Here is a 12644-nt window from a genome sequence, read left to right as displayed (position 1 = left end):
GAGATGTATTTTCATTCAACACTCTTCATCCATACAGGGGAGCATCAGATCAGAATTACAGGCAGAGCCAGGACACCATTCCAGAGCTGGCACCCAGGGGTGGTATGGACATCCATGGAGACCGCCACCAATGGCTGTACTGGGACCTGTGGGACGTATACAGGCCACATTTCTCCAAGCCCCTCAATGCCTCCAGGGAAAGACAGAGATGTTCCCCGTCAATGTCAGAGGCAGGATCCTGTAAGCACCTTGAAGAGACTTTTCAGGAAACAGAGGACACTCTAGATCAGAAGGCCACTCTTGCAACCAGGGCCGTAGCAACAAAGAACGTGGCCCCCTCTGAACATATGTCCGGGGCCCCTTACAATACAGAAACTGGAATGCGGTATTTATTTTATACAATATATAGGGTTCATATTATGTATACATAGGCCTACAGTGTACATGTATTCCTTATTTACGCAAAGCGCTTCTTTTGAGCCTTGTTCTCCGCAAATTGGTTAATCAATGTGTCATAGTCCAGAGATCTGGCAATCTTGTTTTCGACTGAGATAACTGCAAGCGCAGAAAGCCTGTCATCTGTCATGGTTGAGCGCAGGATATTCTTGATCAGTTTCATTCTGCTGAGGCTCCTTTCAGCACCAGTGACAGTAACTGATGTGGTCAGAAGAATTCTGATGCAAATGCAAAGATTCGGATATATCTCCTGAAGGCTGTTCTTGTATATGTACGTTAAAAAATTGTTTGCTGTGACAAGTCCTCTCTCTTTCTCGATGACATAAATAAAACGATTCAATTCCATTATGAGTTCATTGGCATCAATGTCTCCCATTTTTCTTTCAAAATTTTTGCTGTGATTCTCCAGTTCATTTTCTCTGTGACACTGCTTAAAGCTGTTAGCGTTGTACAGAAATCCAGACAACTTATACCACTCCACGAGTTGGTCAAATCGCGACGAAACAGAAGATATGGCCTGATCAGTGAGAACAAGAAAGAACTGCGATTTGAATTTTTCTTTGGCAGAAAGACGACTTGAATCATCAGCACATTCGTAATCAAACATTCTCTTCTTATGTCGCACCCTGGTTTCTGGAAACACCTGCTCAATACCCATATGCTCTGCTATTTCACGTGCATTTGTGACCAGAGAGTTATATCCTGTATTTCGATAGTCTTCCAAAAACTTCATTGTAGCACCGACTTCTGCCTGCAGTACGTCAATTGACACTTCTGGTGACTGAATTAATTTGCTGGTTTTATTGATGTGAAATAGTATATCGTACCATGTGTACACAGTCAGAACAAAAGTCCACGTAGTAACATGGTCTAAAAGCGCACAGGCTTCCTTTGCTGTATTGCCATCTTTCTTTTCGAGCGCATATTCTCGCAAAGATGACAAAGCATTGCACAATTCTTCAAGGTGATAATGCAACGGCTTCACAGCATCAATTCTCGACTCCCAACGAGTGTCTGATAACCCTTTAACAGATATTGGCATATGTTCTTGAAGTATATCCCAACGTGAAGATGAAGAAGCAAAGATAACGTATATTCTGTTAATCAGACCAAAAAAGTCAACGGCATATTTCAATGACTTTGCCGCATCTGAGATCACAAGATTCCAAGTGTGAGCTCCACATGGTACATACAAGGCACAGTCATTTATTTCTAGCATGCGGGCTTGAACTCCTTTATTCTTTCCTCTCATATTTGTTCCGCTATCATAAGCTTGGCCTCTCATGTCAGCAATGTCTATTCCTAAGTTGTTTGCCTTTTCAAGAAACGCTTCCAATAAGCCCTCGCCAGTTGTATCATGAACATTAAGAAAACCAACAAACGCTTCACGAATATTGACACCATCTTCACTGTTGCATTCAACAAAGCATAACACCACAGACATCTGTTCTTCATGTGACACGTCGGGAGTACAGTCCAAAATAACTGAATAATATTTTGCTTTTTTAAGCTGCGCTATGTTGGCCTCTTGAATGTTACTGGCAACAAGTTGAATCAGCTCGTTTTGGATCTGTGGACTGAGGTACTGAACATGTGTCTCTGCCTTCTTAATCCTCTGTAAAAGTTCGCTGAGGACAGTATCATACTTTGCAAGCAATTCAAACAGTCCCCAAAAGTTGCCATTCGAAGGATCGCCGAGCTTTTCATTACTTCCTTGAAATGCCACGTTTCTTTCGGACAAGAAAATAACAACATCAGCCATGCGTTTGACAATATTTCTCCAGAAATCTCTTTCTTTCAGAAAAGCCTGCAATTCGAGTTGGTCAATAGATGTACAGTTTACTATGCCTGACCGAAGGTCAAACCATTTCACCATACAGTCTTGATGACCTTTGCCTGTTTCATGCTGCTGAAGTCTTTTTGACAGTGCTTTCCAAGCAGATGTTCCAAGACATAGCGGTGTGTCACCAGTGCCAAATAATTTACAACAAAAACAAAAAATGGCATCTTTCTGAACTGAGTACATTAACCATGAACGTCTTATTTTCTCGCCATTTGCCATGGTTCGATAGAAATGAGTACTTGTGAACCTCCGTCTTTCCTCCTTAAATGGAATTCTTAACTTTCATTCTGCTGCGGTGGGCCACGTGCAACAATGTCACACTCTTGCCTGTCCGATATTATAGACGGCCAATCTCCTGGATCATCAGTCAGTGGTTCAGATTCAGATACTTCTTTCCCGGCAGCAGCTGGAATATCTATCACAGTTTGTTTGGTAGAACAACTGGCTTCACCTTCAATCTCACTTGAAGCACTTCTGGATACTTCTGGATACAATTCGTCTCTGCTAGCGCTGTCCGTTTGATGTGCCTGTACCCGTACGTTGGATTGCAGCGCAAAATAAGTTGACAACTTTGGAATTTTCTCAAGTTCCTTCTCGGCATCTTTTGCTGCCTTTCGTTTACTAGCTCTGCTCTTATACATTCTCTTAGACATCACAAAGCACGCTTCTGCTTTGGAAACGATAAAAAAAACTAAACAACTAAATTAATAACATTTATCCACCGACTGCCATTATGAACGCAAATACACATTCTTTGAATGGGTCCAACTAAAATTCGAAACTGACCGACAGACAACTGTTGTAGCCAATAGCATTATGATGTATCATAATGACTTCATGGTTTTGTCAGTAAAACCGACATGGATTGTGCAATAGCGTCAATAAATGTCACTTACCTAGTTATACCTTACAATTTTTTTGCCACTTTTAGAGGCCCCCTTCCTTGCGGGGCCCCCTCCAGTCGGAGGGTATGGAGGGCGCTCGCTACACCTCTACTTGCAACTAACACTTCTTCCTCTCTTGACAAGACCATCATGTCTTCACCACCTACTACAGGAGACGATTTTAAGCAATTTCAGGAGATGTTTAAAAAAATTGCAGACATGCTCTAAATCCCATTGGAAGAGGTTGCTGAGTCCCAACGCAAGTTGTCAGACATACTGCACACGTCAGCCTGATCTAAAATTGCTCTTTCCATAAATGAAGTACTCATGAACCTGCCAAGACTATCTGGCAGACCTCCGTTATAATTCCCCCTACATGTAAATGGGTAGATAAAAAGTATTATGTCCCATCGGAGGGACTAGAATTTTTATTTTCACAGTCCCATCCAAACACATTGGTGGTAGAGGTGGTCAGTGAACAGGGCGGACAACACTATTCAAGGATCACCCTGTATGATAAAGAGTGTAAAAGACTAGATCTTTTTGGTCACAAGGCTTATTCGTCAGCAACATTATAGTTCAGAATCGCCAACTAAGAGGCCTGGATGACGAAATACAAGCACACCACTTACCCTAAACTGTCTGAATTTATTGACTTTATGCCAGAAGACAAGAAGGAGCAATTTAGGTCATTCATTTCCAAAAGTCAGCTCCTTACTTGAACGATTCTCCAGGCATCCTTAGACTTGGCAGACAAAGCGGCAAGAGCCGTTGCAACCTCCATAGTGATGCGACAGACCTCTTGACTCCACCTGTCTGGATCCCCAAGGGAGATGCAATCTACTGTAGAGAATCTTCCATTTGAAGTTCCAAAATTGTTTGTGGGGAAGACTGACAAGTCCCTCCTTAAAATGAAGGGCTCTAAAGTGACTCTTTGGTCTTTAGGCATCTACACATTTGCACAAAAGTGAAATCAAGGCAGATATTACTCAACACAGCACTCAAGACTGAGGCCCTACACACAACCACATAGGCAGTATGATACCCAGAGGTGGAGACAAAGACCCACAAGATGTAAGGCAGCCCCATCTCAACCTCCCATGCCACAACAACCAGCACTAAAACATCAAATTTGAAGGTTTGGTTGAGGACTTGACAGCCTCTCCCAATTCAAGTTACTGAAACCAGTTTCTGTGAACCATCAATTTACAGACCTCTTTAACACCATTCCACCCAGCAACGTTAATTATGACTTCAGAGAAATGAGTACTGGAAATTATCAACACTGGTTATTCACCTCCATTGCCCCTACCCATGCCATCTATCTTCAGGGACTCCTCTCACGAGCACCTTCTGGGACAGGAAGTAGACCATTTCCTGCAACTGGGTGTGGTAGAACCAGGTCTGGAACAACACAGAGGGAAGGAGTTTTAATCCCATAGTTTTGTAATCCAGAAAAAGATTGGGGGTTGGAGGCCTATTCTTGGTCTGAGAAACCTAAGTATATTTGTCAAAACACAAAGGATGGTCACTTTAGCAACAATAATTTCAGCAGTGGAACGAGGAGATTGGTTTTCGGCCCTAGACCTGCAAAACATGTATTTTCACACATACATCCATCACACCAGCTGTTTATCTGATTTTTGGGGGGACAAAATCGTTATCAGTACATGGTACTGCCCTTTGGTCTGTCCATAGCTCCCTGAGTTTTTTCCAAAGTTCTTCCTATGTAAGAAAAGGGTTATGATGTACCCATATTTAGATGGCTGTCTACCCAAGGCCCTCACTCAGGAAGACACCATCAAAGCCACGCAAAAGAGAATGTTACTCTTTGCAAAAACTCAGCCTTCAAATAAACATTCAAAAGACAACAGTGACACCAGTGCAAGAACTAGAATTCATTGGGGCTCACCTAATCTCCTTAGAGGTGAAAGCCTTACTACCGCTACACAGATATGCAGCCCTAGTGAACCTGATCAACATTGCAGTGAACAGTCCACAAACATTTGCTAAGACTCACCTCCAACTATTAGACCACATGGAGGCAACCACCTGATAAAACATGCCAGATTACATATGTGCTGCCTGCGTGGGTGGCTCAGGACATTGTACATCTCATATAAACACAGTCTGAGCAAGCCTCTGAACATACCACAAAAGGTCAAGAACTCACTATAGTGGTGGACACATTCACACAATGTGTTTGCAGGGGTCCCTTTTCTACAGATTCCCTTCACAATGATAATCACAACGGACACCTCCTTAATGAGCTGATGTGCTCATTTAAACAACCTAGCAGTACCGGGCAGGTGGTCTCCTTCAGAATCAACACTGCACGTAAACATTCTGGAACTGTGAGCAGTTCGCAATACATGTGCATGCTTTCTGCCTGTGATAAAAAGCAAAACCATAGAAATCCTGATGGGCAACATCACCTGCATGTTCCATATAAACAAACAGGGAGGAGCAAGGCCACACTCCCTTTGCACCAAGGCCTTAAGACTGCGGAACTTGTACATCCAACACAACATCACCATATTCACTGCCTTTCCATGTCAGAACACCACAGCAGACATGTTAAAGCAGAAAGTTCTCCCAGATCATGAGTGGGAAATAAATACCTTAGTGATAAAGGACATATTCCAACAATGGGGATTCCATACAATAGATCTATTTGCCATGAGTAAGAACAGAAAATGTCCAACATATTGCTCCAGAGAGGGTTTTTCTGCTCAAATGGGATGCATCTCTTTACACTTTCCCTTCTACCCCATTGTTGTTGGGGTTATACAAAAGATCAATACCAGCCCATCCAGGGTCATCTTGATAGCACACACCTGGTCCAGGCAAACTTGCTTTCCATACCTACAACAGATGTTAGCATGTCCGCCATACATCCTCCAACTTCCTGTCACAAGATGCAGGCCAGATCTTGCATCAGAACCTGGAGATACTTTATCTGAGAGCATGGCTCCTACATGATACCAAGGTGAAGAGATGACCTGCTCAGAAGAGGTGAAGGATATCTTGCTAAATAGCAGACAGTTAACTACACGTTCAACCTGCCTCCAGAAATGGGAGAGATTCTAAACATGGTGTCAGAACAAATAAATCAGAGCCACTATCTCTCCTCTACCACTAGACCTGGACTATATACTCCAATTAAAAATAATCAGATCTTTCATTGAGCTCACTCAGAATACACCTTGCAGTGATCACAACCTTTCACCATGAAGTAGATGAGTTCTCAGTCTTTGCCCATCCAATTATAAAACAAGTCCTACACGATGTCCAGAACATCTATCCCAAACTCAGAGTCCCAGCACCTTTATAGGATTTTAAATTATTACTTCATTTCCTTACTGGACCTCCGCTGAAACCATTGGGTACATGTGCTCTATTACACCTTTCAATGAAAGTAGCCTTCCTTGTCGCCATCACATTCACAAGACATGTAGGAGAGCTTGGGGCCCTCATGGCATACTCACCAGACACCATCTTTTTCAAGAATGAAAGACCACTTCAGTTTCTACCTAAAGTACCCTCTTCTTTCCATGTCAACCAACCCATCCATGTTCTGGCATTCTTCCCTAAACCTCATAAGAACAGGCAAGAAGGGGCATTCCTTGACTCTGGATGTCAGAAGGGCACTAGTCTTTTACCTTGAATGCACTAAACCGTTCAGGAAGGCACCAAAGCTGTTTCTATTACAGAGAGATTTAAAGGGGAAGCTATAGCTGAGCAGAGACTCTCCAAATGGATTTCAGAGTGAATTTATCTCTGCTACTGTCAACACGAACTACAACCCCCATCAGGGGTTAGAACACATTCTACCAGGTCACTCTCCACATCAGTAGCTTTCCTTAATAATGTACTTATTACAGACATACATAAAGCAGTCACTTGTGCATCAGCCCATACATTCATTCACCACTATGCAATTGAGCAGGGCTCAATATCCAATACTTCCTTAGGATGAATAGTCTTACCACTGATCAAGACCCAACTCTGAAGACCCTGCTTCTACTGAGGGGCACTGCTTTACAGTCACTTGAAATGATGTCCACAGGGACATCACTCAAAGAAGAAGAGGAAGTTACTCTTGTGCAGTAACTGAGGTTCTTCAAGATGTGTGTTCCTATGGGTGCTCCACTACTCACCCTCCTCCCCTTTACTTTGGAGTTCTAGTAAGATCCACAGTGGTAGAGAAGGAACTGAGGGTGAGGCTGGTTGCACAATGCTAGTTAACCGCTGCTTCAGGCACAAGATGGGGAGAACGCATGTGCAGCCCAACCAGGTACTGCTGTCAAAATTCTCTGACTAGAGGTGGAAGGACACACAGTCACCTGAAGTGAAGCACCCACAGGGACACACATCTCAAAGAACCTCCGTTATTGCACAAGGTAAGTAACTTTCTCTGCCATACTTCTCTCACCCACACCCATCAAATCTCCAGGTTCACTGTCAGGATCCCTCCCTCTTCCTCAGCTCCTCTGTTACCCCTGACTCCTGCATGTTTTTGCACTGCATCTGAGCGATGCAAGAAATAAGTTTCTGTTTTGTAGGTCAAATGAATTACTCAAATTCTATATTAATATGCCTAGTAAAGAATCTATTTGTCAAAAGAACATTTCCTGAATCCTTGTTTCCTGTCTCTGTTGTTATAGGCATACTTGCTGACAGGTGTTTTGAAATAAATTACCAAAATAATTGAAACTGGCGTGATTATATTGTGTTATTTTGACAAAATATGCAAAATTTTGTAGAATTTCAAATATTCTGTGCAGGAATTTTAATTTTTTGGTGCAGAATTTCTCCAGGAATAACTAGAAAATTAGGTTGGTTTAACTATGTCAGTCGGGGTGTGAAAAAATCCACACGTTTGAGCAGCAAAGTTAAGTCAACCTAAATCCCTGTGTACACAGCACTAGGTTGTTGGAAAAATTCTTCCATTGACCTACCTACTACCTCTCAGGGAGATGGATCACCTATATCGATGGGAGAATCTCTTCTGTCACATTAGGTAATGTCTACACTGAAGCACTAAAATGCTTTAGCAATTTAAATGTAGAGAAGGCCCGTGTCAGTTACTCTTTTATACAGTTTGTCTTTGAACTGCCCTTACATAAATAGACGATAAGTAGACAAATGTTTCCTGCCTCAGAGCAAAGCTTCAAAGGCTGAGTCTACAGGTGGAAGTTTTCACTCCCCTCCACCAAAGTATTTCCAATGAATTCCACTTCATGCATAATGTCCTGAAAGATCCTGTGTGTCTGCCAAGTTATTCAACATAGTCTTTTTAAGATCACAGTACTCACCAGAGATTGAATTAATCTGTTCTTCCTCCTAATGAAGTTCCATACAGTCCCACAATAATACATCATCTTTTTTATTATTAACGCAGTCTGCTTCTGAAAAACTTAATTCAATAAGGTTTGTCCAGAATATTGCAGTAAATTGCCGTAACTCTCACAAACCCCACTTATACAAAAATAAATTTCAGTAGCATGAACTCCTTGTGGGTATGTGCTATGCATATTGAATGAATGGCAAAGTATACATTACACCTGACATATGGCTAACTTTTGTAATACAGTTGTTTCCTTCACCATGCCACAGCTTGTAGTCTGATTGGTATGTTACTCTCAAATTCATGTATGTCACATTATTTTTACTTCACTAGCATGCATGCAACCTGCTGCAACGGTTGCACTTTGGATCATGACTTTTGCACTATTAACTCTTATTTATTCATCTGCAACGGTAAAAATACATCTTTATTTATTGCTGTTAATTCATTTTCCCAAGTAATTTTCTTTTTCTCTGTCTTGCTGGTGGAGTCACATTCTCTGGGAGAAGCCAGTTTGGTTCCAATGATTATTTCTGTTGAAGGAAGATGTTCCGCTACAGTCCTGAAATCAATGGACTAGAAGGCTGTCTGCCCAGGCTGGGAACACAGCTTAACAATATGGTAATGAACACACTGGGATGGTGTCATGGAAACAAAAGGCATAGTCTGCAGCAACAAATGACAGTTCTCTGAATCAGAATCCTTGTCCCTGAGCTTGAATTTGGATATGCTTCAAACCTTTATGATAAAATACTTGATATTACACTGTGAAGCTAGCAGATGAATATCTTTCCAGTTTTGCTAGAGAAAAAAATAAGGACTGCTGTGCAACAAAAATGAGGCGGGGAGAGTTGACTTTGCTGAGGATTTGGGGGTTTTGTTTTTATTTTTGTTTCTTTTTTTCCTCAGGGGAAATGGAAATGTTGCAAAAATTATGGGATTCTATAGAAATGTCAGCTTTGCAATCTGTCTGCAGAAGTCTGTATAATTGGGAGACCTTCCACCAAACACGGCATATAAGCAGAACTAAGTAAAAGGTCATGCATTATTATCAATATGTAGTGCAACAGTAAAGAGCAATTAAAGAATGGGGAAAGCAGAAGCAGCAGCAGCAGCAGCAGCACCTACAGCTCTTAGCTCAATTTTAGAACTGTCAGAGTGGGAGGGTACTGTATGCATCGCTCCCTCGGGCTAACAATTTTAATTTGTGGATGGGAGGTATCTATGTAAGAACAAGAGTCAGAGCCTATACTATCAGGGAAATTAAAAATGAAGGTTTCACCAACTAATTAAGAAAAAAAAACTAAAGTTATACATAATGACATTAAGAAAAATAAAATTGATCAGTCTATGCTAAACTAAAGTAGTCAAGAAGCCAAACTGTTCAACTGCCAGTGCAGATTGGGAAAAAGTCATTTTCATTGCTATTACAGAAAAGTTGACTGATACTTGGGAGAACCTCTAGCCAGATACACTGGTACATTTCTGTTGCTTTCCACTTAACACTGGATGGGTAAAGGTGGCCTTACAGTGCTAAGTAGTTGGAGCATATTGGTGAAATTGGCTCATAGTATCTATCAAAATTTCTATCATAGCTCTGGAGTACAGTTTTATCACATTCACATTATTAGTTAAACTGTTCTTCATACTGGCTCATAGGGATCCATTGTTGAGAAACCACTGTCCTGGGCTTGTGATTGTGTCTGTATGTTCATTCTTTTCTTGCTCACATTTTTAATCCCTCATCCAACTTCCCTTCATGAAGGTAGGTTGATTCCATTTCTGGGTGCATCTCGTAGGTTCATTTAAAAATTCACCAGTATCAAGGACAAATAGAAGCTTAAATGAGGTAGACAGCCTTGTCCATTTGATCCTGGGAAATCTTCTTGTCCAGGGAGGCCCAGCTACCCCTGTTGGTGCTGGAGGGAAAAATTTTTTTTACAGCCCTTTGCAGCATATTCTATTTCACATGGCCAGATAGCTATTCTGGCTGCTGTGTTAGAGAGGCAGAACCATAGCTCTGTCTACTTGCATAGTGCTCCTTCTGGAGGAGCAAGTCAATGCAACTAGAGTTTGCTGTTCTTGATAGCATGGACTGCATGGATCATGCAAGGGAGAAGTTCTTTGTTCTCTTCCCATTACACTGTAGGCCATATAAGTTAAGAGCACAATGAACGCCATAACTAGCCGCAGTCATGAGTGAGCTGAGTGTTTGTTCTTGCTGAACACATTAATGAGGGTATAAGCACCCCCATATTATTCTCCACTGAACATATGTGAGTAGGGGGTGGGGGAAGAATATTCCTACTTGATGCTGAGATGGTGACATTTGACTGCTAAAGTGGTGTCATAACAATTTTAAGATAACATCACTTTAAAGGAATTATTCTGTTTGGCTGATCTTGCAGAATGGATTAGTTTTCCATTAACTTGAATTTGAGTCCCACTAGCTGCAATTAGTACTTGCTTTGTTTAATCATTCATTAATGCATCTTTCATGTTGAGAATTAATGGTAAGAATATGATTTAATAAGTTCTTCAATAATCAGATTTAGGTTTTTTTTTAAATCCTTACTTTGGTTTATTAAAAAACCCTTGCTTATAGTACATCTTGGGAGCTTGTTTAGTGAAACTACATGTGATTTTAACATTTTTATTTGCACCTAATCAAATACCTTGTTACAATGTTGCCTCCACTAATAAGACATAAAAATAACCTTTATTTGAAATTAGGGGTTCTATTTTTTTTATTTTTAAAGTTTAGAAAATCCTACTAAAATAGCATGTCAGGGGGAAAAAAACTGTAATTATCCAAAATTAATTATAATAAACATGAAAAAATCTTTCAGAAATAGTTTCCTTGTGAAATGATTTATGTGGAATATGAGAATGACAATTTGTGTAGTTTTCTGTAAATTGTACTGTATTGATTAATATTCCTAACTACTCCTTTTAGTGAGTTATTTACAGTACAATGAGATCAGCTACCTAGTACAGTGATTCTTTTGTGCTACAATACTTGTCTTAATCTTGTTCAATTCATTTTATCGCCTAATTTTTTTTTACCAGCCAGTGGCAAGATGGGAATATAATGTATTGGACTCTGATTTTTTTAAATGTAAAACATTCTCTGTATAAATCATGTCATATTTTTGAAAGTTTCAGAAGAAAAAATGGGAAATGAAAAGCTTAAACAATCAAAACCAAAGCATGGTTGTATGCTACTCACAGCAATAAACCCCAATGAATCTGACATTTTCCTTCACTTCAGTGAGGATCCAGATACTCTAAAGCGATGTTTTTGTTTGTTTGTTTTTAAATTGACATTAAATTGATGCTCCAAATAAATACAGTAAAGTGAATAGTGTTTCATAGAAGAATTGTGCATGCTTTTACATGCAGACAAACGTTACTTTATTGTAAAATCAATTCTTCTTGAACTGTCATATTTCATTTGTAAGTATTCCTGAAGATCAAGATGTGTATGTACTAAACATGATGATGGAAATTAATTAAAGGAAAATAATGTATCTCCTTTCCCCTTGTTCCCCATTCCCAATAAAGAACAAAATAACAGGTGGAGTACATCCATCCAAATGAAAAGAGATTCATCCCTTGATTGATGCTCTTAGTTTTCACAAATTGGTAGCATCTAGAATGCAAATTAGTGTTATTAGTGCCAAGTGAATCCTGGTTGGTTTGGGTCTTTTGCTTACATCAGCAAAGTCATTTAGAAGTTTTAAGATGAAATTCACTTCCTAGTAAAGAGCCAACACAAGGCTGATGCACAACTTAAGCCCCATTTTGAGGACTGAAGTAGAACACCTTGTGCTGTCACTCTGCACTCAGCAGGGAATTTCACCATTCATGATTATCTGAGTAGTAGCCAGATTCACAAGACCATATTGTGCCTTGATTTTTGAAGCAGAACTCTACTGCACTCATTAGGGAAAGATGCTCAAAAACTAACATGGTATTACTGTTCATGGATCATCTGATTTGGAAACTCACAAGGAGGTCTCTCAAATATAGGGTTTCCCATGGTATTTCCGGGATTTCCTGGACAGACCTGAATTCATTAGAGTACCAGCTACTGATATTTACTAGTTCT

Source organism: Gopherus flavomarginatus, chromosome 2, assembly GCF_025201925.1.
Source record: "Gopherus flavomarginatus isolate rGopFla2 chromosome 2, rGopFla2.mat.asm, whole genome shotgun sequence".
Lineage (NCBI taxonomy): Eukaryota > Metazoa > Chordata > Testudines > Testudinidae > Gopherus > Gopherus flavomarginatus.
The sequence above is the reverse complement of the archived record's forward strand: the minus strand, read 5'-3'. Positions refer to the sequence as shown.